At 42.3% G+C, this 25,474-nt stretch overlaps 49 pseudogenes; all 49 read left to right on the forward strand.

The window, feature by feature from the left end:
- The first annotated feature begins 37 nt into the window (after positions 1-37).
- Positions 38-156, forward strand: LOC147935050 (5S ribosomal RNA; annotated as a pseudogene).
- Positions 157-498: 342 nt separating this feature from the next.
- LOC147935051 (5S ribosomal RNA) lies at positions 499-617 on the forward strand (annotated as a pseudogene).
- Positions 618-1,004: 387 nt separating this feature from the next.
- LOC147935052 (5S ribosomal RNA) lies at positions 1,005-1,123 on the forward strand (annotated as a pseudogene).
- Positions 1,124-1,480: 357 nt separating this feature from the next.
- On the forward strand, positions 1,481-1,599 carry LOC147935053 (5S ribosomal RNA; annotated as a pseudogene).
- An 876-nt stretch (positions 1,600-2,475) lies between these two features.
- On the forward strand, positions 2,476-2,594 carry LOC147935054 (5S ribosomal RNA; annotated as a pseudogene).
- A 377-nt stretch (positions 2,595-2,971) lies between these two features.
- LOC147935055 (5S ribosomal RNA) lies at positions 2,972-3,090 on the forward strand (annotated as a pseudogene).
- Positions 3,091-3,475: 385 nt separating this feature from the next.
- LOC147935056 (5S ribosomal RNA) lies at positions 3,476-3,594 on the forward strand (annotated as a pseudogene).
- Positions 3,595-3,937: 343 nt separating this feature from the next.
- On the forward strand, positions 3,938-4,056 carry LOC147935057 (5S ribosomal RNA; annotated as a pseudogene).
- A 389-nt stretch (positions 4,057-4,445) lies between these two features.
- On the forward strand, positions 4,446-4,564 carry LOC147935058 (5S ribosomal RNA; annotated as a pseudogene).
- A 352-nt stretch (positions 4,565-4,916) lies between these two features.
- LOC147935059 (5S ribosomal RNA) lies at positions 4,917-5,035 on the forward strand (annotated as a pseudogene).
- A 392-nt stretch (positions 5,036-5,427) lies between these two features.
- LOC147935060 (5S ribosomal RNA) lies at positions 5,428-5,546 on the forward strand (annotated as a pseudogene).
- A 343-nt stretch (positions 5,547-5,889) lies between these two features.
- Positions 5,890-6,008, forward strand: LOC147935061 (5S ribosomal RNA; annotated as a pseudogene).
- Positions 6,009-6,393: 385 nt separating this feature from the next.
- On the forward strand, positions 6,394-6,512 carry LOC147935062 (5S ribosomal RNA; annotated as a pseudogene).
- A 352-nt stretch (positions 6,513-6,864) lies between these two features.
- LOC147935063 (5S ribosomal RNA) lies at positions 6,865-6,983 on the forward strand (annotated as a pseudogene).
- Positions 6,984-7,375: 392 nt separating this feature from the next.
- On the forward strand, positions 7,376-7,494 carry LOC147935064 (5S ribosomal RNA; annotated as a pseudogene).
- An 851-nt stretch (positions 7,495-8,345) lies between these two features.
- On the forward strand, positions 8,346-8,464 carry LOC147935065 (5S ribosomal RNA; annotated as a pseudogene).
- Positions 8,465-8,819: 355 nt separating this feature from the next.
- On the forward strand, positions 8,820-8,938 carry LOC147935066 (5S ribosomal RNA; annotated as a pseudogene).
- Positions 8,939-9,330: 392 nt separating this feature from the next.
- Positions 9,331-9,449, forward strand: LOC147935067 (5S ribosomal RNA; annotated as a pseudogene).
- Positions 9,450-10,304: 855 nt separating this feature from the next.
- On the forward strand, positions 10,305-10,423 carry LOC147935068 (5S ribosomal RNA; annotated as a pseudogene).
- Positions 10,424-10,779: 356 nt separating this feature from the next.
- LOC147935069 (5S ribosomal RNA) lies at positions 10,780-10,898 on the forward strand (annotated as a pseudogene).
- A 392-nt stretch (positions 10,899-11,290) lies between these two features.
- Positions 11,291-11,409, forward strand: LOC147935070 (5S ribosomal RNA; annotated as a pseudogene).
- Positions 11,410-12,262: 853 nt separating this feature from the next.
- Positions 12,263-12,381, forward strand: LOC147935071 (5S ribosomal RNA; annotated as a pseudogene).
- Positions 12,382-12,738: 357 nt separating this feature from the next.
- LOC147935072 (5S ribosomal RNA) lies at positions 12,739-12,857 on the forward strand (annotated as a pseudogene).
- Positions 12,858-13,249: 392 nt separating this feature from the next.
- LOC147935073 (5S ribosomal RNA) lies at positions 13,250-13,368 on the forward strand (annotated as a pseudogene).
- Positions 13,369-13,747: 379 nt separating this feature from the next.
- Positions 13,748-13,866, forward strand: LOC147935074 (5S ribosomal RNA; annotated as a pseudogene).
- Positions 13,867-14,209: 343 nt separating this feature from the next.
- LOC147935075 (5S ribosomal RNA) lies at positions 14,210-14,328 on the forward strand (annotated as a pseudogene).
- Positions 14,329-14,722: 394 nt separating this feature from the next.
- LOC147935076 (5S ribosomal RNA) lies at positions 14,723-14,841 on the forward strand (annotated as a pseudogene).
- A 355-nt stretch (positions 14,842-15,196) lies between these two features.
- Positions 15,197-15,315, forward strand: LOC147935077 (5S ribosomal RNA; annotated as a pseudogene).
- Positions 15,316-15,707: 392 nt separating this feature from the next.
- Positions 15,708-15,826, forward strand: LOC147935078 (5S ribosomal RNA; annotated as a pseudogene).
- Positions 15,827-16,169: 343 nt separating this feature from the next.
- LOC147935079 (5S ribosomal RNA) lies at positions 16,170-16,288 on the forward strand (annotated as a pseudogene).
- Positions 16,289-16,675: 387 nt separating this feature from the next.
- Positions 16,676-16,794, forward strand: LOC147935080 (5S ribosomal RNA; annotated as a pseudogene).
- Positions 16,795-17,111: 317 nt separating this feature from the next.
- Positions 17,112-17,230, forward strand: LOC147935081 (5S ribosomal RNA; annotated as a pseudogene).
- Positions 17,231-17,548: 318 nt separating this feature from the next.
- Positions 17,549-17,667, forward strand: LOC147935082 (5S ribosomal RNA; annotated as a pseudogene).
- Positions 17,668-18,054: 387 nt separating this feature from the next.
- LOC147935083 (5S ribosomal RNA) lies at positions 18,055-18,173 on the forward strand (annotated as a pseudogene).
- Positions 18,174-18,492: 319 nt separating this feature from the next.
- Positions 18,493-18,611, forward strand: LOC147935084 (5S ribosomal RNA; annotated as a pseudogene).
- A 386-nt stretch (positions 18,612-18,997) lies between these two features.
- Positions 18,998-19,116, forward strand: LOC147935085 (5S ribosomal RNA; annotated as a pseudogene).
- Positions 19,117-19,433: 317 nt separating this feature from the next.
- On the forward strand, positions 19,434-19,552 carry LOC147935086 (5S ribosomal RNA; annotated as a pseudogene).
- Positions 19,553-19,871: 319 nt separating this feature from the next.
- Positions 19,872-19,990, forward strand: LOC147935087 (5S ribosomal RNA; annotated as a pseudogene).
- Positions 19,991-20,377: 387 nt separating this feature from the next.
- LOC147935088 (5S ribosomal RNA) lies at positions 20,378-20,496 on the forward strand (annotated as a pseudogene).
- A 319-nt stretch (positions 20,497-20,815) lies between these two features.
- LOC147935089 (5S ribosomal RNA) lies at positions 20,816-20,934 on the forward strand (annotated as a pseudogene).
- A 387-nt stretch (positions 20,935-21,321) lies between these two features.
- LOC147935090 (5S ribosomal RNA) lies at positions 21,322-21,440 on the forward strand (annotated as a pseudogene).
- A 343-nt stretch (positions 21,441-21,783) lies between these two features.
- Positions 21,784-21,902, forward strand: LOC147935091 (5S ribosomal RNA; annotated as a pseudogene).
- Positions 21,903-22,298: 396 nt separating this feature from the next.
- On the forward strand, positions 22,299-22,417 carry LOC147935092 (5S ribosomal RNA; annotated as a pseudogene).
- A 382-nt stretch (positions 22,418-22,799) lies between these two features.
- Positions 22,800-22,918, forward strand: LOC147935093 (5S ribosomal RNA; annotated as a pseudogene).
- A 394-nt stretch (positions 22,919-23,312) lies between these two features.
- Positions 23,313-23,431, forward strand: LOC147935094 (5S ribosomal RNA; annotated as a pseudogene).
- A 353-nt stretch (positions 23,432-23,784) lies between these two features.
- LOC147935095 (5S ribosomal RNA) lies at positions 23,785-23,903 on the forward strand (annotated as a pseudogene).
- A 382-nt stretch (positions 23,904-24,285) lies between these two features.
- LOC147935096 (5S ribosomal RNA) lies at positions 24,286-24,404 on the forward strand (annotated as a pseudogene).
- A 379-nt stretch (positions 24,405-24,783) lies between these two features.
- LOC147935097 (5S ribosomal RNA) lies at positions 24,784-24,902 on the forward strand (annotated as a pseudogene).
- A 392-nt stretch (positions 24,903-25,294) lies between these two features.
- On the forward strand, positions 25,295-25,413 carry LOC147935098 (5S ribosomal RNA; annotated as a pseudogene).
- The last annotated feature ends 61 nt before the right edge of the window (positions 25,414-25,474 follow it).

Raw genomic sequence — 25,474 nt, forward strand, 5'->3', positions numbered from 1 at the left:
GAAAAAGGATATATACGATTCCATGGTATATACTAACATATGCGATCATACCAGCACTAATGCACCAGACCCCATCAGAACTCTGCAGTTAAGCGTGCTTGGGCTAGAGTAGTACTAGGACGGGTGGCCTCCCAGGAAGTCCTCGTGTTACATCCCTCCCACTTTTTTTTTCTCGCAAGACTCTATAGTACACGCAGAACGTCGTAACTTTCACACTGTGAAGAACCAAGCGAGCCATAATACCTTTCTGGAAAGCCCCAAGAGAGTTTCTGGCAAAGCAGTGGATCTTTGTACCATTGGACCATTTTGGAGGACAAATTTTGACGTTTAACGGCATTTCGGATACAAAACTATGTTTGGACATGGATATTGCTTGTTTTACAAAGTTGAAAGCAGGTCTAAGGTAACTAAACCGGTCCAAATATCAAGTGGGACCCACAGTGAATGATCCCTTGAGTTTTCGAAAAGGATATATATGATTGAATGGTATATACTAACCAATGCGATCATACCAACATTAATGCACCGGACCCCATCAGAACTCTGCAGTCAAGCATGCTTGGGCGAGAGTAGTACTAGGACGGGTGACCTCCCAGGAAGTCCTCATGTTGCATCCCTCCCTCTTTTTTTTTTTTTTTTTTCTCGCAAGACTCTATAGTACAAGCCGAACGTCATAACTTTCACACCATGAAGAACCATGCGAGCCATAATACCTTTATGGAAAGCCCCAAGAGATTTTCTGGCAAGGCAATGGGTCTACGTTCCATTGGACCATTTTGGAGGAAACATTTTGACGTTTAAAGGCAATTTGGATGTTTTTTTGTGATCCCGACACAATTAGTTGTGTATACAAAATTATGTTTGGACATGGTTATCGCTTGTTTTTCGAAGTTGGAAGCACGTCCAAGGTAACTAAACCGGTACACATATCAAGTGGGACCCACAGTGAATGATCACATTAGTTTTCGAAAAAGAATATATACGATTGCATGGTATATACTAACGGATGCGATCATACCAGCACTAATGCACCAGACCCCATCAGAACTCAGCAGTCAAGCATGCTTGGGCGAGAGTAGTACTAGGACGGGTGACCTCCCAGGAAGTCCTCATGTTGCATCCCTCCCTCTTTTTTTTTTTTTTTTTTCTCGCAAGACTCTATAGTACAAGCCGAACGTCATAACTTTCACACCATGAAGAACCATGCGAGCTATAATACCTTTATGGAAAGCCCCAAGAGATTTTCTGGCAATTTGGATGTTTTTTTTTACGTTTAAAGGCAATTTGGATGTTTTTTTGTGATCCCGACACAATTAGTTGTGTATACAAGACTATGTTTGGACATGGTTATCGCTTGTTTTTCGAAGTTGGAAGCACGTCCAAGGTAACTAAACCGGTACACATATCAAGTGGGACCCACAGTGAATGATCACATTAGTTTTCGAAAAAGAATATATACGATTGCATGGTATATACTAAGGAATGCGATCATACCAGCAGTAATACACCGGATCCCATCAGAACCCCGCAGTTAAGCGTGCCTGGACGAGAGTAGTACTACGATGGGTGACCTCCCAGGAAGTCCTCGTATTGCATCCCTCCCACTTTTTTTTCTCGCAAGACTCTATAGTACAAGCAGAACATCGTAACTTTCACACCGTGAAGAACCACGCGAGCCATAATACCTTTCTGGAAAGCCCCAAGAGAGTTTCTGGCAAAGCAATGGATCTCTGTACCATTGGACCATTTTGGAGGACAAATTTTGACGTTTAACGGCATTTCAGATGTTTTTTTGTGATCCCGACACAATTAGTTGCGTATACAAAACTATGTTTGGACATGGATATTGCTTGTTTTACAAAGTTGGAAGCAGGTCCAAGGTAACTAAACCGGTCCAAATATCAAGTGGGACCCACAGTGAATGATCCCTTGAGTTTTCGAAAAGGATATATATGATTGAATGGTATATACTAACGAATGCGATCATACCAGCACTAATGCACCGAACCCCATCAGAACTCTGCAGTCAAGCATGCTTGGGCGAGAGTAGTACTAAGACGGGTGACCTCCCTGGAAGTCCTCATGTTACATCCCTCCCCTTTTTTTTTTTTTCTCGCAAGACTCTATAGTAGAAGCTGAACGTCATAACTTTCAAACCGTGAAGAACCATGCGAGCCATAATACCTTTCTGGAAAGCCCCAAGAGAGTTTCTGGCAAGACAATGGGTCTACGTTCCATTGGACCAGTTTGGAGGACAAATTTTGACGTTTAAAGGCAATTTGGATGTTTTTTTGTGATCTCGACACAATTAGTTGTGTATACAAAACTATGTTTGGACATGGTTATCGCTTGTTTTTCGAAGTTGGAAGCACGTCCAAGGTAACTAAACCGGTACTCATATCAAGTGGGACCCACAGTGAATGATCACTTGAGTTTTCGAAAAAGGATATATACGATTCCATGGTATATACTAACAGATGCGATCATACCAGCACTAATGCACCAGAGCCCATCAAAACTCTGCAGGTAAGCGTGCTTGAGCTAGAGTAGTACTAGGACGGGTGGCCTCCTAGGAAGTCCTCGTGTTGCATCCCTCCCACTTTTTTTTTTCTTGCAAGACTCTATAGTACAAGCAGAACGTCGTACTTTCACACCGTGAAGAACCACGCGAGCCATGATACCTTTCTGGAAAGCCCCAAGAGAGTTTCTAGCAAAGCAATAGATCTTTGTACCATTGGACCATTTTGGAGGACAAATTTTGACGTTTAACGGCATTTCAGATGTTTTTTTGTGATCCCGACACAATTAGTTGCGTATACAAAACTATGTTTGGACATGGATATTGCTTGTTTTACAAAGTTGGAAGCAGGTCCAACGTAACTAAACCGGTATAAATATCAAGTGGGATCCACAGTGAATGATCCCTTGAATTTTCGAAAAGGATATATATGATTGAATGGTATATACTAACGAATGCGATCATACCAGCACTAATGCACCGGACCCCATCAGAACTCTGCAGTCAAGCATGCTTGGGCGAGAGTAGTATTAAGACGGGTGACCTCCCAGGAAGTCCTCATGTTGCATCCCTCCCTCTTTTTTTTTTTTTTTTCTCGCAAGACTCTATAGTACAAGCTGAACGTCATAACTTTCACACCGTGAAGAACCATGCGAGCCATAATACCTTTCTGGAAAGCCCCAAGAGAGTTTCTGGCAAGACAATGGGTCTACGTTCCATTGGACCAGTTTGGAGGACAAATTTTGACGTTTAAAGGCAATTTGGATGTTTTTTTTTTATCCCGACACAATTAGTTGTGTATACAAAACTATGTTTGGACATGGTTATCGCTTGTTTTTCGAAGTTGGAAGCACGTCCAAGGTAACTAAACCGGTACACATATCAAGTGGGACCCACAGTGAATGATCACTTGAGTTTTCGAAAAAGGATATATACGATTCCATGGTATATACTAACATATGCGATCATACCAGCACTAATGCACCAGACCCCATCAGAACTCTGCAGTTAAGCGTGCTTGGGCTAGAGTAGTACTAGCACGGGTGGCCTCCCAGGAATTCCTCGTGTTACATCCCTCCCACTTTTTTTTTTCTCGCAAGACTCTATAGTACACGCAGAACGTCGTAACTTTCACACTGTGAAGAACCAAGCGAGCCATAATACCTTTCTGGAAAGCCCCAAGAGAGTTTCTGTCAAAGCAGTGGAACTCTGTACCATTGGACCATTTTGGAGGACAAATTTTGACGTTTAACGGCATTTCGGATACAAAACTATGTTTGGACACGGATATTGCTTGTTTTACAAAGTTGGAAGCAGGTCCAAGGTAACTAAACCGGTCCAAATATCAAGTGGGACCCACAGTGAATGATCCCTTGAGTTTTCGAAAAGGATATATATGATTGAATGGTATATACTAACCAATGCGATCATACCAGCACTAATGCACTGGACCCCATCAGAACTCTGCAGTCAAGCATGCTTGGGCGAGAGTAGTACTAGGACGGGTGACCTCCCAGGAAGTCCTCATGTTGCATCCCTCCCTGTTTTTTTTTTTTTTTTTTTTTCTCGCAAGACTCTATAGTACAAGCTTAACGTCATAACTTTCACACCGTGAAGAACCATGCGAGACATAATACCTTTCTGGAAAGCCCCAAGAGATTTTCTGGCAAGGCAATGGGTCTATGTTCCGTTGGACCATTTTGGAAGACAAATTTTGACGTTTAAAGGCAATTTGGATGTTTTTTTGTGATCCCGACACAATTAGTTGTGTATACAAAACTATGTTTGGAAACGATTACGCTTGTTTTTCGAAGTTGGAAGCACGTCCAAGGTAACCAAACCGGTGCAAATATCAAGTGGGACCCACAGTGAATGATCCCTTGAGTTTTCGAAAAAGGATATATATGATTGAATGGTATATACAAACGGATGCGATCATACCAGCACTAATGAACCAGACCCCATCAGAACTCCGCAGTCAAGCATGCTTGGGCGAGAGTAGTAATAGGACGGGTGACCTCCCAGGAAGTCCTCATGTTGCATCCCTCCCTCTTTTTTTTTTTTCTCGCAAGACTCTATAGTACAAGCCGAACGTCATAACTTTCACACCATGAAGAACCATGCGAGCCATAATACCTTTATGGAAAGGCCCAAGAGATTTTCTGGCAATTTGGATGTTTTTTTTGACGTTTAAAGGCAATTTGGATGTTTTTTTGTGATCCCGACACAATTAGTTGTGTATACAAAACTATGTTTGGACATGGTTATCGCTTGTTTTTCGAAGTTGGAAGCACGTCCAAGGTAACTAAACCGGTACACAAATCAAGTGGGACCCACAGTGAATGATCACTTGAGTTTTCGAAAAAAGGATATATATGATTCCATGGTATATACTAACAGATGCGATCATACCAGCACTAATGCACCGGACCCCATCAGAACTCCGCAGTCAAGCGTGCTTGGGCTAGAGTAGTACTAGGAGGGGTGGCCTCTCGGGAAGCCCTCGTGTTGCATCCCTGCCTCTTTTTTTCTTTTTATTTTTTTCTCTCGCAAGACTCTATAGTACAAGCAGAACGTCGTAACTTTCACACCGCAAAGAACCACACGAGCCATAATACCTTTCTAGAAAGTCCCAAGAGAGTTTCTGGCAAGGCAATGGGTCTTTGTACCATTGAACCATTTTGGAGGACAAATTTTGACGTTTAAAGGCATTTCAGATATGTTTTTGTGATCCCGACACAATTAGTTGTGTATACAAAACTATGTTTGGACATGGTTATCGCTTGTTTTTCGAAGTTGGAAGCACGTCCAAGGTAACTAAACCGGTACACATATCAAGTGGGACCCACAGTGAATCATCACTTGAGTTTTCGAAAAAGGATATATACGATTCCATGGTATATACTAACATATGCGATCATACCAGCACTAATGCACCAGACCCCATCAGAACTCTGCAGTTAAGCGTGCTTGGGCTAGAGTAGTACTAGGACGGGTGGCCTCCCAGGAAGTCCTCGTGTTACATCCCTCCCACTTTTTTTTTTCTCGCAAGACTCTATAGTACACGCAGAAGGTCGTAACTTTCACACTGTGAAGAACCAAGCGAGCCATAATACCTTTCTGGAAAGCCCCAAGAGAGTTTCTGGCAAAGCAGTGGATCTCTGTACCATTGGACCATTTTGGAGGACAAATTTTGACGTTTAACGGCATTTCGGATACAAAACTATGTTTGGACATGGATATTGCTTGTTTTACAAAGTTGGAAGCAGGTCTAAGGTAACTAAACCGGTCCAAATATCAAGTGGGACCCACAGTGAATGATCCCTTGAGTTTTCGAAAAGGATATATATGATTGAATGGTATATACTAACCAATGCGATCATACCAGCACTAATGCACCGGACCCCATCAGAACTCTACAGTCAAGCATGCTTGGGCGAGAGTAGTACTAGGACGGGTGACCTCCCAGGAAGTCCTCATGTTGCATCCCTCCCTCTTTTTTTTTTTTTTTTTCTCGCAAGACTCTATAGTACAAGCTTAACGTCATAACTTTCACACTGTGAAGAACCATGCGAGACATAATACCTTTCTGGAAAGCCCCAAGAGATTTTCTGGCAAGGCAATGGGTCTATGTTCCGTTGGACCATTTTGGAAGACAAATTTTGACGTTTAAAGGCAATTTGGATGTTTTTTTGTGATCTCGACACAATTAGTTGTGTATACAAAACTATGTTTGGAAACGATTACGCTTGTTTTTCGAAGTTGGAAGCACGTCCAAGGTAACCAAACCGGTGCAAATATCAAGTGGGACCCACAGTGAATGATCCCTTGAGTTTTCGAAAAAGGATATATATGATTGAATGGTATATACAAACGGATGCGATCATACCAGCACTAATGAACCAGACCCCATCAGAACTCCGCAGTCAAGCATGCTTGGGCGAGAGTAGTAATAGGACGGGTGACCTCCCAGGAAGTCCTCATGTTGCATCCCTCCCTCTTTTTTTTTTTTCTCGCAAGACTCTATAGTACAAGCCGAACGTCATAACTTTCACACCATGAAGAACCATGCGAGCCATAATACCTTTATGGAAAGGCCCAAGAGATTTTCTGGCAATTTGGATGTTTTTTTTGACGTTTAAAGGCAATTTGGATGTTTTTTTGTGATCCCGACACAATTAGTTGTGTATACAAAACTATGTTTGGACATGGTTATCGCTTGTTTTTCGAAGTTGGAAGCACGTCCAAGGTAACTAAACCGATACACAAATCAAGTGGGACCCACAGTGAATGATCACTTGAGTTTTCGAAAAAAGGATATATATGATTCCATGGTATATACTAACAGATGCGATCATACCAGCACTAATGCACCGGACCCCATCAGAACTCCGCAGTCAAGCGTGCTTGGGCTAGAGTAGTACTAGGAGGGGTGGCCTCTCGGGAAGCCCTCGTGTTGCATCCCTGCCTCTTTTTTTCTTTTTATTTTTTTCTCTCGCAAGACTCTATAGTACAAGCAGAACGTCGTAACTTTCACACCGCAAAGAACCACACGAGCCATAATACCTTTCTAGAAAGTCCCAAGAGAGTTTCTGGCAAGGCATTGGGTCTTTGTACCATTGAACCATTTTGGAGGACAAATTTTGACGTTTAAAGGCATTTCAGATATGTTTTTGTGATCCCGACACAATTAGTTGTGTATACAAAACTATGTTTGGACATGGTTATCGCTTGTTTTTCGAAGTTGGAAGCACGTCCAAGGTAACTAAACCGGTACACATATCAAGTGGGACCCACAGTGAATCATCACTTGAGTTTTCGAAAAAGGATATATACGATTCCATGGTATATACTAACATATGCGATCATACCAGCACTAATGCACCAGACCCCATCAGAACTCTGCAGTTAAGCGTGCTTGGGCTAGAGTAGTACTAGGACGGGTGGCCTCCCAGGAAGTCCTCGTGTTACATCCCTCCCACTTTTTTTTTTCTCGCAAGACTCTATAGTACACGCAGAAGGTCGTAACTTTCACACTGTGAAGAACCAAGCGAGCCATAATACCTTTCTGGAAAGCCCCAAGAGAGTTTCTGGCAAAGCAGTGGATCTCTGTACCATTGGACCATTTTGGAGGACAAATTTTGAAGTTTAACGGCATTTCGGATACAAAACTATGTTTGGACATGGATATTTCTTGTTTTACAAAGTTGGAAGCAGGTCTAAGGTAACTAAACCGGTCCAAATATCAAGTGGGACCCACAGTGAATGATCCCTTGAGTTTTCGAAAAGGATATATATGATTGAATGGTATATACTAACCAATGCGATCATACCAGCACTAATGCACCGGACCCCATCAGAACTCTACAATCAAGCATGCTTGGGCGAGAGTAGTACTAGGACGGGTGACCTCCCAGGAAGTCCTCATGTTGCATCCCTCCCTCTTTTTTTTTTTTTTTTTTTTTCTCGCAAGACTCTATAGTACAAGCTGAACGTCATAACTTTCACACCCTGAAGAACCATGCGAGACATAATACCTTACTGGAAAGCCCCAAGAGATTTTCTGGCAAGGCAATGGGTCTACGTTCCGTTGGACCATTTTGGAAGACAAATTTTGACGTTTAAATGCAATTTGGATGTTTTTTTGTGATCCCGACACAATTAGTTGTGTATACAAAACTATGTTTGGAAACGATTACGCTTGTTTTTCGAAGTTGGAAGCACGTCCAAGGTAACCAAACCGGTGCAAATATCAAGTGGGACCCACAGTGAATGATCCCTTGAGTTTTCGAAAAAGGATATATATGATTGAATTGTATATACAAACGGATGCGATCATACCAGCACTAATGCACCAGACCCCATCAGAACTCCGCAGTCAAGCATGCTTGGGCGAGAGTAGTACTAGGACGGGTGACCTCCCAGGAAGTCCTCATGTTGCATCCCTCCCTTTTTTTTTTTTTTTTTCTCGCAAGACTCTATAGTACAAGCCGAACGTCATAACTTTCACACCATGAAGAACCATGCGAGCTATAATACCTTTATGGAAAGCCCCAAGAGATTTTCTGGCAATTTGGATGTTTTTTTTTACGTTTAAAGGCAATTTGGATGTTTTTTTGTGATCCCGACACAATTAGTTGTGTATACAAGACTATGTTTGGACATGGTTATCGCTTGTTTTTCGAAGTTGGAAGCACGTCCAAGGTAACTAAACCGGTACACAAATCAAGTGGGACCCACAGTGAATGATCACTTGAGTTTTCGAAAAAAGGATATATATGATTCCATGGTATATACTAACAGATGCGATCATACCAGCACTAATGCACCGGACCCCATCAGAACTCCGCAGTCAAGCGTGCTTGGGCTAGAGTAGTACTAGGAGGGGTGGCCTCTCGGGAAGCCCTCGTGTTGCATCCCTGCCTCTTTTTTTCTTTTTATTTTTTTCTCTCGCAAGACGTAATAGTACAAGCAGAACGTCGTAACTTTCACACCGCAAAGAACCACGAGAGCCATAATACCTTTCTGGAAAGTCCCAAGAGAGTTTCTGGCAAGGCAATGGGTCTTTGTACCATTGAACCATTTTGGAGGACAAATTTTGACGTTTAAAGGCATTTCAGATATGTTTTTGTGATCCCGACACAATTAGTTGTGTATACAAAAGTATGTTTGGACATGGTTATCGCTTGTTTTTCGAAGTTGGAAGCACGTCCAAGGTAACTAAACCGGTACACATATCAAGTGGGATCCACAGTGAATCATCACTTGAGTTTTCGAAAAAGGATATATACGATTCCATGGTATATACTAACATATGCGATCATACCAGCACTAATGCACCAGACCCCATCAGAACTCTGCAGTTAAGCGTGCTTGGGCTAGAGTAGTACTAGGACGGGTGGCCTCCCAGGAAGTCCTCGTGTTACATCCCTCCCACTTTTTTTTTTCTCGCAAGACTCTATAGTACACGCAGAAGGTCGTAACTTTCACACTGTGAAGAACCAAGCGAGCCATAATACCTTTCTGGAAAGCCCCAAGAGAGTTTCTGGCAAAGCAGTGGATCTCTGTACCATTGGACCATTTTGGAGGACAAATTTTGACGTTTAACGGCATTTCGGATACAAAACTATGTTTGGACATGGATATTGCTTGTTTTACAAAGTTGGAAGCAGGTCTAAGGTAACTAAACCGGTCCAAATATCAAGTGGGACCCACAGTGAATGATCCCTTGAGTTTTCGAAAAGGATATATATGATTGAATGGTATATACTAACCAATGCGATCATACCAGCACTAGTGCACCGGACCCCATCAGAACTCTGCAATCAAGCATGCTTGGGCGAGAGTAGCACTAGGACGGGTGACCTCCCAGGAAGTCCTCATGTTGCATCCCTCCCTTTTTTTTTTTTTTTTTTTTTTTTTTTTTCGCAAGACTCTATAGTACAAGCTGAACGTCATAACTTTCACACCGTGAAGAACCATGCGAGACATAATACCTTTCTGGAAAGCCCCAAGAGATTTTCTGGCAAGGCAATGGGTCTACGTTCCGTTGGACCATTTTGGAAGACAAATTTTGACGTTTAAAGGCAATTTGGATGTTTTTTTGTGATCCCGACACAATTAGTTGTGTATACAAAACTATGTTTGGAAACGATTACGCTTGTTTTTCGAAGTTGGAAGCACGTCCAAGGTAACCAAACCGGTGCAAATATCAAGTGGGACCCACAGTGAATGATCCCTTGAGTTTTCGAAAAAGGATATATATGATTGAATGGTATATACAAACGAATGCGATCATACCAGCACTAATGCACCAGACCCCATCAGAACTCCGCAGTCAATCATGCTTGGGCGAGAGTAGTACTAGGACGGGTGACCTCCCAGGAAGTCCTCATGTTGCATCCCTCCCTCTTTTTTTTTTTTTTTTCTCGCAAGACTCTATAGTACAAGCCGAACGTCATAACTTTCACACCATGAAGAACCATGCGAGCTATAATACCTTTATGGAAAGCCCCAAGAGATTTTCTTGCAATTTGGATGTTTTTTTTGACGTTTAAAGGCAATTTGGATGTTTTTTTGTGATCCCGACACAATTAGTAGTGTATACAAGACTATGTTTGGACATGGTTATCGCTTGTTTTTCGAAGTTGGAAGCACGTCCAAGGTAACTAAACCGGTACACAAATCAATTGGGACCCACAGTGAATGATCACTTGAGTTTTCGAAAAAAGGATATATATGATTCCATGGTATATACTAACAGATGCGATCATACCAGCACTAATGCACTGGACCCCATCAGAACTCCGCAGTCAAGCGTGCTTGGGCTAGAGTAGTACTAGGAGGGGTGGCCTCTCGGGAAGCCCTCGTGTTGCATCCCTGCCTCTTTTTTTCTTTTTATTTTTTTCTCTCGCAAGACGTAATAGTACAAGCAGAACGTCGTAACTTTCACACCGCAAAGAACCACGAGAGCCATAATACCTTTCTGGAAAGTCCCAAGAGAGTTTCTGGCAAGGCAATGGGTCTTTGTACCATTGAACCATTTTGGAGGACAAATTTTGACGTTTAAAGGCATTTCAGATATGTTTTTGTGATCCCGACACAATTAGTTGTGTATACAAAAGTATGTTTGGACATGGTTATCGCTTGTTTTTCGAAGTTGGAAGCACGTCCAAGGTAACTAAACCGGTACACATATCAAGTGGGATCCACAGTGAATCATCACTTGAGTTTTCGAAAAAGGATATATACGATTCCATGGTATATACTAACATATGCGATCATACCAGCACTAATGCACCAGACCCCATCAGAACTCTGCAGTTAAGCGTGCTTGGGCTAGAGTAGTACTAGGACGGGTGGCCTCCCAGGAAGTCCTCGTGTTACATCCCTCCCACTTTTTTTTTTCTCGCAAGACTCTATAGTACACGCAGAAGGTCGTAACTTTCACACTGTGAAGAACCAAGCGAGCCATAATACCTTTCTGGAAAGCCCCAAGAGAGTTTCTGGCAAAGCAGTGGATCTCTGTACCATTGGATCATTTTGGAGGACAAATTTTGACGTTTAACGGCATTTCGGATACAAAACTATGTTTGGACATGGATATTGCTTGTTTTACAAAGTTGGAAGCAGGTCTAAGGTAACTAAACCGGTCCAAATATCAAGTGGGACCCACAGTGAATGATCCCTTGAGTTTTCGAAAAGGATGTATATGATTGAATGGTATATACTAACCAATGCGATCATACCAGCACTAGTGCACCGGACCCCATCAGAACTCTGCAATCAAGCATGCTTGGGCGAGAGTAGTACTAGGACGGGTGACCTCCCAGGAAGTCCTCATGTTGCATCCCTCCCTCTTTTTTTTTTTTTTTTTTTTTTTTTCGCAACACTCTATAGTACAAGCTGAACGTCATAACTTTCACACCGTGAAGAACCATGCGAGACATAATACCTTTCTGGAAAGCCCCAAGAGATTTTCTGGCAAGTCAATGGGTCTACGTTCCGTTGGACCATTTTGGAAGACAAATTTTAACGTTTAAAGGCAATTTGGATGTTTTTTTGTGATCCCGACACAATTAGTTGTGTATACAAAACTATGTTTGGAAACGATTACGCTTGTTTTTCAAAGTTGGAAGCACGTCCAAGGTAACCAAACCGGTGCAAATATCAAGTGGGACCCACAGTGAATGATCCCTTGAGTTTTCGAAAAAGGATATATATGATTGAATGGTATATACAAACGAATGCGATCATACCAGCACTAATGCACCAGACCCCATCAGAACTCCGCAGTCAAGCATGCTTGGGCGAGAGTAGTACTAGGACGGGTGACCTCCCAGGAAGTCCTCATGTTGCATCCCTCCCTCTTTTTTTTTTTTTTTTTCTCGCAAGACTCTATAGTACAAGCCGAACGTCATAACTTTCACACCATGAAGAACCATGCGAGCTATAATACCTTTATGGAAAGCCCCAAGAGATTTTCTTGCAATTTGGATGTTTTTTTTGACGTTTAAAGGCAATTTGGATGTTTTTTTGTGATCCCGACACAATTAGTAGTGTATACAAGACTATGTTTGGACATGGTTATCGCTTGTTTTTCGAAGTTGGAAGCACGTCCAAGGTAACTAAACCGGTACACAAATCAATTGGGACCCACAGTGAATGATCACTTGAGTTTTCGAAAAAAGGATATATATGATTCCATGGTATATACTAACAGATGCGATCATACCAGCACTAATGCACTGGACCCCATCAGAACTCCGCAGTCAAGCGTGCTTGGGCTAGAGTAGTACTAGGAGGGGTGGCCTCTCGGGAAGCCCTCGTGTTGCATCCCTGCCTCTTTTTTTCTTTTTATTTTTTTCTCTCGCAAGACGCTATAGTACAAGCAGAACGTCGTAACTTTCACACCGCAAAGAACCACGAGAGCCATAATACCTTTCTGGAAAGTCCCAAGAGAGTTTCTGGCAAGGCAATGGGTCTTTGTACCATTGAACCATTTTGGAGGACAAATTTTGACGTTTAAAGCCATTTCAGATATGTTTTTGTGATCCCGACACAATTAGTTGTGTATACAAAACTATGTTTGGACATGGTTATCGCTTGTTTTTCGAAGTTGGAAGCACGTCCAAGGTAACTAAACCGTTACACATATCAAGTGGGATCCACAGTGAATCATCACTTGAGTTTTCGAAAAAGGATATATACGATTCCATGGTATATACTAACATATGCGATCATACCAGCACTAATGCACCAGACCCCATCAGAACTCTGCAGTTAAGCGTGCTTGGGCTAGAGTAGTACTAGGACGGGTGGCCTCCCAGGAAGTCCTCGTGTTACATCCCTCCCACTTTTTTTTTTCTCACAAGACTCTATAGTACACGCAGAAGGTCGTAACTTTCACACTGTGAAGAACCAAGCGAGCCATAATACCTTTCTGGAAAGCCCCAAGAGAGTTTCTGGCAAGGCAATGGGTCTTTGTACCATTGAACCATTTTGGAGGACAAATTTTGACGTTTAAAGCCATTTCAGATATGTTTTTGTGATCCCGACACAATTAGTTGTGTATACAAAACTATGTTTGGACATGGTTATCGCTTGTTTTTCGAAGTTGGAAGCACGTCCAAGGTAACTAAACCGTTACACATATCAAGTGGGATCCACAGTGAATCATCACTTGAGTTTTCGAAAAAGGATATATACGATTCCATGGTATATACTAACATATGCGATCATACCAGCACTAATGCACCAGACCCCATCAGAACTCTGCAGTTAAGCGTGCTTGGGCTAGAGTAGTACTAGGACGGGTGGCCTCCCAGGAAGTCCTCGTGTTACATCCCTCCCACTTTTTTTTTTCTCACAAGACTCTATAGTACACGCAGAAGGTCGTAACTTTCACACTGTGAAGAACCAAGCGAGCCATAATACCTTTCTGGAAAGCCCCAAGAGAGTTTCTGGCAAAGCAGTGGATCTCTGTACCATTGGACCATTTTGGAGGACAAATTTTGACGTTTAACGACATTTTGGATACAAAACTATGTTTGGACATGGATATTGCTTGTTTTACAAAGTTGGAAGCAGGTCTAAGGTAACTAAACCGGTCCAAATATCAAGTGGGACCCACAGTGAATGATCCCTTGAGTTTTCGAAAAGGATATATATGATTGAATGGTATATACTAACCAATGCGATCATACCAGCACTAATGCACCGGACCCCATCAGAACTCTGCAGTCAAGCATGCTTGGGCGAGAGTAGTACTAGGACGGGTGACCTCCCAGGAAGTCCTCATGTTGCATCCCTCCCTCTTTTTTTTTTTTTTTTTTTTTTCTTTCTCGCAAGACTCTATAGTACAAGCTGAACGTCATAACTTTCACACCGTGAAGAACCATGCGAGACATAATACCTTTCTGGAAAGCCCCAAGAGATTTTCTGGCAAGGCAATGGGTCTACGTTCCGTTGGACCATTTTGGAAGACAAATTTTGACGTTTAAAGGCAATTTGGATGTTTTTTGTGATCCCGACACAATTAGTTGTGTATACAAAACTATGTTTGGAAACGATTATCGCTTGTTTTTCGAAGTTGGAAGCGCGTCCAAGGTAACCAAACCGGTGCAAATATCAAGTGGGACCCACAGTGAATGATCCCTTGAGTTTTCGAAAAAGGATATATATGATTGAATGGTATATACAAACGGATGCGATCATACCAGCACTAATGCACCAGACCCCATCAGAACTCCGCAGTCAAGCATGCTTGGGCGAGAGTAGTACTAGGACGGGTGACCTCCCAGGAAGTCCTCATGTTGCATCCCTCCCTCTTTTTTTTTTTTTTTCTCGCAAGACTCTATAGTACAAGCCGAACGTCATAACTTTCACACCATGAAGAACCATGCGAGCTAGAATACCTTTATGGAAAGCCCCAAGAGATTTTCTTGCAATTTGGATGTTTTTTTTGACGTTTAAAGGCAATTTGGATGTTTTTTTGTGATCCCGACACAATTAGTTGTGTATACAAGACTATGTTTGGACATGGTTATCGCTTGTTTTTCGAAGTTGGAAGCACGTCCAAGGTAACTAAACCGGTACACAAATCAAGTGGGACCCACAGTGAATGATCACTTGAGTTTTCGAAAAAAGGATATATATGATTCCATGGTATATACTAACAGATGCGATCATACCAGCACTAATGCACTGGACCCCATCAGAACTCCGCAGTCAAGCGTGCTTGGGCTAGAGTAGTACTAGGAGGGGTGGCCTCTCGGGAAGCCCTCGTGTTGCATCCCTGCCTCTTTTTTTCTTTTTATTTTTTTCTCTCGCAAGACGCTATAGTACAAGCAGAACGTCGTAACTTTCACACCGCAAAGAACCACGAGAGCCATAATACCTTTCTGGAAAGTCCCAAGAGAGTTTCTGGCAAGGCAATGGGTCTTTGTTCCATTGAACCATTTTGGAGGACAAATTTTGACGTTTAAAGCCATTTCAGATATGTTTTTGTGATCCCGACACAATTAGTTGTGTATACGAAACTATGTTTGGACATGGTTATCACTTGTTTTTCGAAGTTGGAAGCACGTCCAAGGTAACTAAACCGTTACACATATCAAGTGGGATCCACAGTGAATCATCACTTGAGTTTTCGAAAAAGGATATATACGATTCCATGGTATATACTAACATATGCGATCATACCAGCACTAATGCACCAGACTCCATCAGAACTCTGCAGTTAAGCGTGCTTGGGCTAGAGTAGTACTAGGACGGGTGGCCTCCCAGGAAGTCCTCGTGTTACATCCCTCCCACTTTTTTTTTTCTCACAAGACTCTATAGTACACGCAGAAGGTCGTAACTTTCACACTGTGAAGAACCAAGCGAGCCATAATACCTTTCTGGAAAGCCCCAAGAGAGTTTCTGGCAAAGCAGTGGATCTCTGTACCATTGGACCATTTTGGAGGACAAATTTTGACGTTTAACGGCATTTCGGATACAAAACTATGTTTGGACATGGATATTGCTTGTTTTACAAAGTTGGAAGCAGGTCTAAGGTAACTAAACCGGTCCAAATATCAAGTGGGACCCCTAGTGAATGCTCCCTTGAGTTTTCGAAAAGGATATATATGATTGAATGGTATATACTAACCAATGCGATCATACCAGCACTAATGCACCGGACCCCATCAGAACTCTGCAGTCAAGCATGCTTGGGCGAGAGTAGTACTAGGATGGGTGACCTCCCAGGAAGTCCTCATGTTGCATCCCTCCCTCTTTTTTTTTTTTTTTTTTTTCTCGCAAGACTCTATAGTACAAGCTGAACGTCATAACTTTCACACCGTGAAGAACCATGCGAGACATAATACCTTTCTGGAAAGCCCCAAGAGATTTTCTGGCAAGGCAATGGGTCTACATTCCGTTGGACCATTTTGGAAGACAAATTTTGACGTTTAAAGGCAATTTGGATGTTTTTTGTGATCCCGACACAATTAGTTGTGTATACAAAACTATGTTTGGAAACGATTATCGCTTGTTTTTCGAAGTTGGAAGCGCGTCCAAGGTAACCAAACTGGTGCAAATATCAAGTGGGACCCACAGTGAATGATCCCTTAAGTTTCGAAAAAGGATATATATGATTGAATGGTATATACTAACGGATGCGATCATACCAGCACTAATGCACCAGACCCCATCAGAACTCCGCAGTCAAGCATGCTTGGGCGAGAGTAGTACTAGGACGGGTGACCTCCCAGGAAGTCCTCATGTTGCATCCCTCCCTCTTTTTTTTTTTTTTCTCGCAAGACTCTATAGTACAAGCCGAACGTCATAACTTTCACACCATGAAGAACCATGCGAGCCATAATACCTTTATGGAAAGCCCCAAGAGATTTTCTGGCAATTTGGATGTTTTTTTTGACGTTTAACGGCATTTAGGATACAAAACTATGTTTGGACATGGATATTGCTTGTTTTACAAAGTTGGAAGCAGGTCTAAGGTAACTAAACCGGTCCAAATATCAAGTGGGACCCCTAGTGAATGCTCCCTTGAGTTTTCGAAAAGGATATATATGATTGAATGGTATATACTAACCAATGCGATCATACCAGCACTAATGCACCGGACCCCATCAGAACTCTGCAGTCAAGCATGCTTGGGCGAGAGTAGTACTAGGACGGGTGACCTCCCAGGAAGTCCTCATGTTGCATCCCTCCCTCTTTTTTTTTTTTTTTCTCGCAAGACTCTATAGTACAAGCCGAACGTCATAACTTTCACACCATGAAGAACCATGCGAGCCATAATACCTTTATGGAAAGCCCCAAGAGATTTTCTGGCAATTTGGATGTTTTTTTTGACGTTTAACGGCATTTAGGATACAAAACTATGTTTGGACATGGATATTGCTTGTTTTACAAAGTTGGAAGCAGGTCTAAGGTAACTAAACCGGTCCAAATATCAAGTGGGACCCCTAGTGAATGCTCCCTTGAGTTTTCGAAAAGGATATATATGATTGAATGGTATATACTAACCAATGCGATCATACCAGCACTAATGCACCGGACCCCATCAGAACTCTGCAGTCAAGCATGCTTGGGCGAGAGTAGTACTAGGACGGGTGACCTCCCAGGAAGTCCTCATGTTGCATCCCTCCCTCTTTTTTTTTTTTTTTTTTTCTCGCAAGACTCTATAGTACAAGCTGAACGTCATAACTTTCACACCGTGAAGAACCATGCGAGACATAATACCTTTCTGGAAAGCCCCAAGAGATTTTCTGGCAAGGCAATGGGTCTACGTTCCGTTGGACCATTTTGGAAGACAAATTTTGACGTCTAAAGGCAATTTGGATGTTTTTTGTGATCCCGACACAATTAGTTGTGTATACAAAACTATGTTTGGAAACGATTATCGCTTGTTTTTCGAAGTTGGAAGCGCGTCCAAGGTAACCAAACTGGTGCAAATATCAAGTGGGACCCACAGTGAATGATCCCTTAAGTTTTCGAAAAAGGATATATATGATTGAATGGTATATACTAACGGATGCGATCATACCAGCACTAATGCACCAGACCCCATCAGAACTCCGCAGTCAAGCATGCTTGGGCGAGAGTAGTACTAGGACGGGTGACCTCCCAGGAAGTCCTCATGTTGCATCCCTCCCTCTTTTTTTTTTTTTTTTCTCGCAAGACTCTATAGTACAAGCCGAACGTCATAACTTTCACACCATGAAGAACCATGCGAGCCATAATACCTTTATGGAAAGCCCCAAGAGATTTTCTGGCAATTTGGATGTTTTTTTTGACGTTTAACGGCATTTAGGATACAAAACTATGTTTGGACATGGATATTGCTTGTTTTACAAAGTTGGAAGCAGGTCTAAGGTAACTAAACCGGTCCAAATATCAAGTGGGACCCACAGTGAATGATCCCTTGAGTTTTCGAAAAGGATATATATGATTGAATGGTATATACTAACCAATGCGATCATACCAGCACTAATGCACCGGACCCCATCAGAACTCTGCAGTCAAGCATGCTTGGGCGAGAGTAGTACTAGGACGGGTGACCTCCCAGGAAGTCCTCATGTTGCATCCCTCCCTCTTTTTTTTTTTTTTTTTTTCTCGCAAGACTCTATAGTACAAGCTGAACGTCATAACTTTCACACCGTGAAGAACCATGCGAGACATAATACCTTTCTGGAAAGCCCCAAGAGATTTTCTGGCAAGGCAATGGGTCTACATTCCGTTGGACCATTTTGGAAGACAAATTTTGACGTTTAAAGGCAATTTGGATGTTTTTTGTGATCCCGACACAATTAGTTGTGTATACAAAACTATGTTTGGAAACGATTATCGCTTGTTTTTCGAAGTTGGAAGCGCGTCCAAGGTAACCAAACTGGTGCAAATATCAAGTGGGACCCACAGTGAATGATCCCTTAAGTTTCGAAAAAGGATATATATGATTGAATGGTATATACTAACGGATGCGATCATACCAGCACTAATGCACCAGACCCCATCAGAACTCCGCAGTCAAGCATGCTTGGGCGAGAGTAGTACTAGGACGGGTGACCTCCCAGGAAGTCCTCATGTTGCATCCCTCCCTCTTTTTTTTTTTTTTCTCGCAAGACTCTATAGTACAAGCCGAACGTCATAACTTTCACACCATGAAGAACCATGCGAGCCATAATACCTTTATGGAAAGCCCTAAGAGATTTTCTGGCAATTTGGATGTTTTTTTTGACGTTTAACGGCATTTAGGATACAAAACTATGTTTGGACATGGATATTGCTTGTTTTACAAAGTTGGAAGCAGGTCTAAGGTAACTAAACCGGTCCAAATATCAAGTGGGACCCCTAGTGAATGCTCCCTTGAGTTTTCGAAAAGGATATATATGATTGAATGGTATATACTAACCAATGCGATCATACCAGCACTAATGCACCGGACCCCATCAGAACTCTGCAGTCAAGCATGCTTGGGCGAGAGTAGTACTAGGACGGGTGACCTCCCAGGAAGTCCTCATGTTGCATCCCTCCCTCTTTTTTTTTTTTTTTTCTCGCAAGACTCTATAGTACAAGCCGAACGTCATAACTTTCACACCATGAAGAACCATGCGAGCCATAATACCTTTATGGAAAGCCCCAAGAGATTTTCTGGCAATTTGGATGTTTTTTTTGACGTTTAACGGCATTTAGGATACAAAACTATGTTTGGACATGGATATTGCTTGTTTTACAAAGTTGGAAGCAGGTCTAAGGTAACTAAACCGGTCCAAATATCAAGTGGGACCCCTAGTGAATGCTCCCTTGAGTTTTCGAAAAGGATATATATGATTGAATGGTATATACTAACCAATGCGATCATACCAGCACTAATGCACCGGACCCCATCAGAACTCTGCAGTCAAGCATGCTTGGGCGAGAGTAGTACTAGGACGGGTGACCTCCCAGGAAGTCCTCATGTTGCATCCCTCCCTCTTTTTTTTTTTTTTTTTTTCTCGCAAGACTCTATAGTACAAGCTGAACGTCATAACTTTCACACCGTGAAGAACCATGCGAGACATAATACCTTTCTGGAAAGCCCCAAGAGATTTTCTGGCAAGGCAATGGGTCTACGTTCCGTTGGACCATTTTGGAAGACAAATTTTGACGTCTAAAGGCAATTTGGATGTTTTTTGTGATCCCGACACAATTAGTTGTGTATACAAAACTATGTTTGGAAACGATTATCGCTTGTTTTTCGAAGTTGGAAGCGCGTCCAAGGTAACCAAACTGGTGCAAATATCAAGTGGGACCCACAGTGAATGATCCCTTAAGTTTTCGAAAAAGGATATATATGATTGAATGGTATATACTAACGGATGCGATCATACCAGCACTAATGCACCAGACCCCATCAGAACTCCGCAGTCAAGCATGCTTGGGCGAGAGTAGTACTAGGACGGGTGACCTCCCAGGAAGTCCTCATGTTGCATCCCTCCCTCTTTTTTTTTTTTTTTTCTCGCAAGACTCTATAGTACAAGCCGAACGTCATAACTTTCACACCATGAAGAACCATGCGAGCCATAATACCTTTATGGAAAGCCCCAAGAGATTTTCTGGCAATTTGGATGTTTTTTTTGACGTTTAACGGCATTTAGGATACAAAACTATGTTTGGACATGGATATTGCTTGTTTTACAAAGTTGGAAGCAGGTCTAAGGTAACTAAACCGGTCCAAATATCAAGTGGGACCCACAGTGAATGATCCCTTGAGTTTTCGAAAAGGATATATATGATTGAATGGTATATACTAACCAATGCGATCATACCAGCACTAATGCACCGGACCCCATCAGAACTCTGCAGTCAAGCATGCTTGGGCGAGAGTAGTACTAGGACGGGTGACCTCCCAGGAAGTCCTCATGTTGCATCCCTCCCTCTTTTTTTTTTTTTTTTTTTCTCGCAAGACTCTATAGTACAAGCTGAACGTCATAACTTTCACACCCTGAAGAACCATGCGAGACATAATACCTTTCTGGAAAGCCCCAAGAGATTTTCTGGCAAGGCAATGGGTCTACGTTCCGTTGGACCATTTTGGAAGACAAATTTTGACGTTTAAAGGCAATTTGGATGTTTTTTTGTGATCCCGACACAATTAGTTGTGTATACAAAACTATGTTTGGAAACGATTACGCTTGTTTTTCGAAGTTGGAAGCACGTCCAAGGTAACCAAACCGGTGCAAATATCAAGTGGGACCCACAGTGAATGATCCCTTGAGTTTTCGAAAAAGGATATATATGATTGAATGGTATATACAAACGTTTGCGATCATACCAGCACTAATGCACCAGACCCCATCAGAACTCCGCAGTCAAGCATGCTTGGGCGAGAGTAGTACTAGGACGGGTGACCTCCTAGGAAGTCCTCATGTTGCATCCCTCCCCCTTTTTTTTTTCTCGCAAGACTCTATAGTACACGCAGAACGTCGTAACTTTCACACTGTGAAGAACCAAGCGAGCCATAATACCTTTCTGGAAAGCCCCAAGACAGTTTCTGGCAAAGCAGTGGATCTCTGTACCATTGGACCATTTTGGAGGACAAATTTTGACGTTTAACGGCATTTCGGATACAAAACTATGTTTGGACATGGATATTGCTTGTTTTACAAAGTTGGAAGCAGGTCTAAGGTAACTAAACCGGTCCAAATATCAAGTGGGACCCACAGTGAATGATCCCTTGAGTTTTCGAAAAGGATATATATGATTGAATGGTATATACTAACCAATGCGATCATACCAGCACTAATGCACCGGACCCCATCAGAACTCTGCAGTCAAGCATGCTTGGGCGAGAGTAGTACTAGGACGGGTGACCTCCCAGGAAGTCCTCATGTTGCATCCCTCCCTCTTTTTTTTTTTTTTTTTTTTTTTTTTTTCTCGCAAGACTCTATAGTACAAGCTGAACGTCATAACTTTCACACCGTGAAGAACCATGCGAGACATAATACCTTTCTGGAAAGCCCCAAGAGATTTTCTTGCAAGGCAATGGGTCTACGTTCCGTTGGACCATTTTGGAAGACAAATTTTGAAGTTTAAAGGCAATTTGGATGTTTTTTGTGATCCCGACACAATTAGTTGTGTATACGAAACTATGTTTGGAAACGATTATCGCTTGTTTTTCGAAGTTGGAAGCGCGTCCAAGGTAACCAAACCGGTGCAAATATCAAGTGGGACCCACAGTGAATGATCCCTTGAGTTTTCGAAAAAGGATATATATGATTGAATGGTATATACTAACGGATGCGATCATACCAGCACTAATGCACCAGACCCCATCAGAACTCCGCAGTCAAGCATGCTTGGGCGAGAGTAGTACTAGGACGGGTGACCTCCCAGGAAGTCCTCATGTTGCATCCCTCCCTCTTTTTTTTTTTTTCTCGCAAGACTCTATAGTACAAGCCGAACGTCATAACTTTCACACCGTGAAGAACCATGCGAGACATAATACCTTTTTGGAAAGCCCCAAGAGATTTTCTTGCAAGGCAATGGGTCTACGTTTCGTTGGACCATTTTGGAAGACAAATTTTGAAGTTTAAAGGCAATTTGGATGTTTTTTGTGATCCCGACCCAATTAGTTGTGTATACAAAACTATGTTTGGGAACGATTATCGCTTGTTTTTCGAAGTTGGAAGCGCGTCCAAGGTAACCAAACCGGTACACATATCAAGTGGGACCCACAGTGAATGATCACTTGAGTTTTCGAAAAAAAGATATATATGATTCCATGGTATATACTAACAGATGCGATCATACCAGCACTAATGCACCGGACCCCATCAGAACTCCGCAGTCAAGCATGCTTGGGCTAGAGTAGTACTAGGAGGGGTGGCCTCCCGGGAAGCCCTCGTGTTGCATCCCTGCCTCTTTTTTTCTTTTTATTTTTTTTCTCTCGCAAGACGCTATAGTACAAGCAGAACGTCGTAACTTTCACACCGCAAAGAACCACGAAAGCCATAATACCTTTCTGGAAAGTCCCAAGAGAGTTTCTGGCAAGGCAATGGGTCTTTGTACCATTGAACCATTTTGGAGGACAAATTTTGACGTTTAAAGGCATTTCAGATATGTTTTTGTGATCCCGACACAATTAGTTGTGTATACCAAACTATGTTTGGACATGGTTATCGCCTGTTTTTCGAAGTTGGAAGCACGTCCAAGGTAACTAAACCGGTACACATATCAAGTGGGACCCACAGTGAATGATCACTTGAGTTTTCGAAAAAACGATATATATGATTCCATGGTATATACTAACATATGCGATCATACCAGCACTAATGCACCGGACCCCATCAGAACTCCGCAGTCAAGCGTGCTTGGGCTAGAGTAGTAGTAGGAGGGGTGACCTCCCAGGAAGTCCTCATGTTGCATCCCTCCTTCTTTTTTTTTTTTTTCTCGCAAGACTCTATAGTACAAGCCGAACGTCATAACTTTCACACCATGAAGAACCATGCGAGCCATAATACCTTTATGGAAAGCCCCAAGAGATTTTCTGGCAATTTGGATGTTTTTTTTGACGTTTAAAGGCAATTTGGATTTTTTTTGTGATCCCGACACAATTAGTTGTGTATACAAAACTATGTTTGGACATGGTTATCGCTTGTTTTTCGAAGTTGGAAGCACGTCCAAGGTAACTAAACCGGTACACATATCAAGTGGGACCCACAGTGAATGATCACTTGAGTTTTCGAAAAAAGGATATATATGATTCCATGGTATATACTAACAGATGCGATCATACCAGCACTAATGCACCGGACCCCATCAGAACTCCGCAGTCAAGCGTGCTTGGGCTAGAGTAGTACTAGGATGGGTGGCCTCCCGGGAAGCCCTCGTGTTGCATCCCTGCCTCTTTTTTTCTTTTTATTTTTTTCTCTCGTAAGACGCTATAGTGCAAGCAGAACGTCGTAACTTTCACACCGCAAAGAACCACGAGAGCCATAATACCTTTCTGGAAAGTCCCAAGAGAGTTTCTGGCAAGGCAATGGGTCTTTACCATTTTGGAGGACAAATTTTGACGTTTAAAGGCATTTCAGATATGTTTTTGTGATCCCGACACAATTAGTTGTGTATACAAAACTATGTTTGGACATGGTTATCGCTTGTTTTTCGTAGTTGGAAGCACGTCCAAGGTAACTAAACCGGTACACATATCAAGTGGGGCCCACAGTGAATGATCACTTGAGTTTTCGAAAAAGGATATATACGATTCCATGGTATATACTAACATATGTTATCATACCAGCACTAATGCACCAGACCCCATCAGAACTCTGCAGTTAAGCGTGCTTGGGCTAGAGTTGTACTAGGACGGGTGGCCTCCCAGGAAGTACTTGTGTTGCATCCCTCCCTCTGTTTTTTTTTCTCGGAAGACTCTATAGTACAAACAGAACGTCGTAACTTTCACACCGCAAAGAACCACGCGAGCCATAATACCTTTCTGGAAAGTCCCAAGAGAGTTTCTGGCAAGACAATGGGTTTTTGTACCATTGAACCATTTTTGAGGACAAATTTTGACGTTTAAAGGCATTTCAGATGTTTTTTTGTGATCCCAACACAATTAGTTGTGTATACAAAACTATGTTTGGACATGGTTATCGCTTGTTTTACGAAGTTAGAAGCACGTCCAAGGTAACTAAACCGATACACATATCAAGTGGGACCCACAGTGAATGATCCCTTGATTTTTCAAAAAGGATATATACGATTGCATGGTATATACTAAATGATGCGATTGTACCAGCACTAATGCACCGGACCCTATCAGAACTCCGCAGATAAGCGTGCTTGGGCGAGAGTAGTACTAGGATGGGTGGCCTCCTGGGAAGTCCTCGTGTTGCATCCCTCCCTCTTTTTTTTTTTTTTTTTTTTTTTCTCGCAAGACTCTATAGTACAAGCAGAACGTCGTAACTTTCACACTGTGAAGAACCACACAAGCCATAATACCTTTCTGGAAAGCCCCAAGAGAGTTTCTGGCAAAGCAATGGGTCTTCGTTCCATTGGACTATTTTGGAAGACAAATTTTGACGTTTAAAGGCATTTCGGATGTTTTTTTGTGATCCCGACACAATTAGTTGCGTATACAAAACTATGTTTGGACATGGATATCGCTTGTTTTATAAAGTTGGAAGAACGTCCAAGGTAACTAAACCGGTCCACATATCAAGTGGGACCCACATTGAATGATCCCTTCAGTTTTCGAAAAAGGATATATACGATTGCATGGTATATACTAACGGATGCGATCATGTCAGCACTAATGCATCGTACCCCATTAGAACTCCGCAGTGAAGCATGCTTGGGCGAGAGTAGTACTAGGATGGGTGATCTCCCGGGAAGTCCTCGTGTTGCATCCCTCCCTCTTTTTTTGTTCTCGCAAAACTCTATAGTACAAGCAGAATGTCGTAACTTTCACAC

The sequence above is a fragment of the Camelina sativa genome, chromosome 11, assembly GCF_030686135.1.
Source record: "Camelina sativa cultivar CO46 ecotype springtype chromosome 11, ASM3068613v1".
Taxonomy (NCBI): Eukaryota; Viridiplantae; Streptophyta; class Magnoliopsida; order Brassicales; family Brassicaceae; genus Camelina; species Camelina sativa.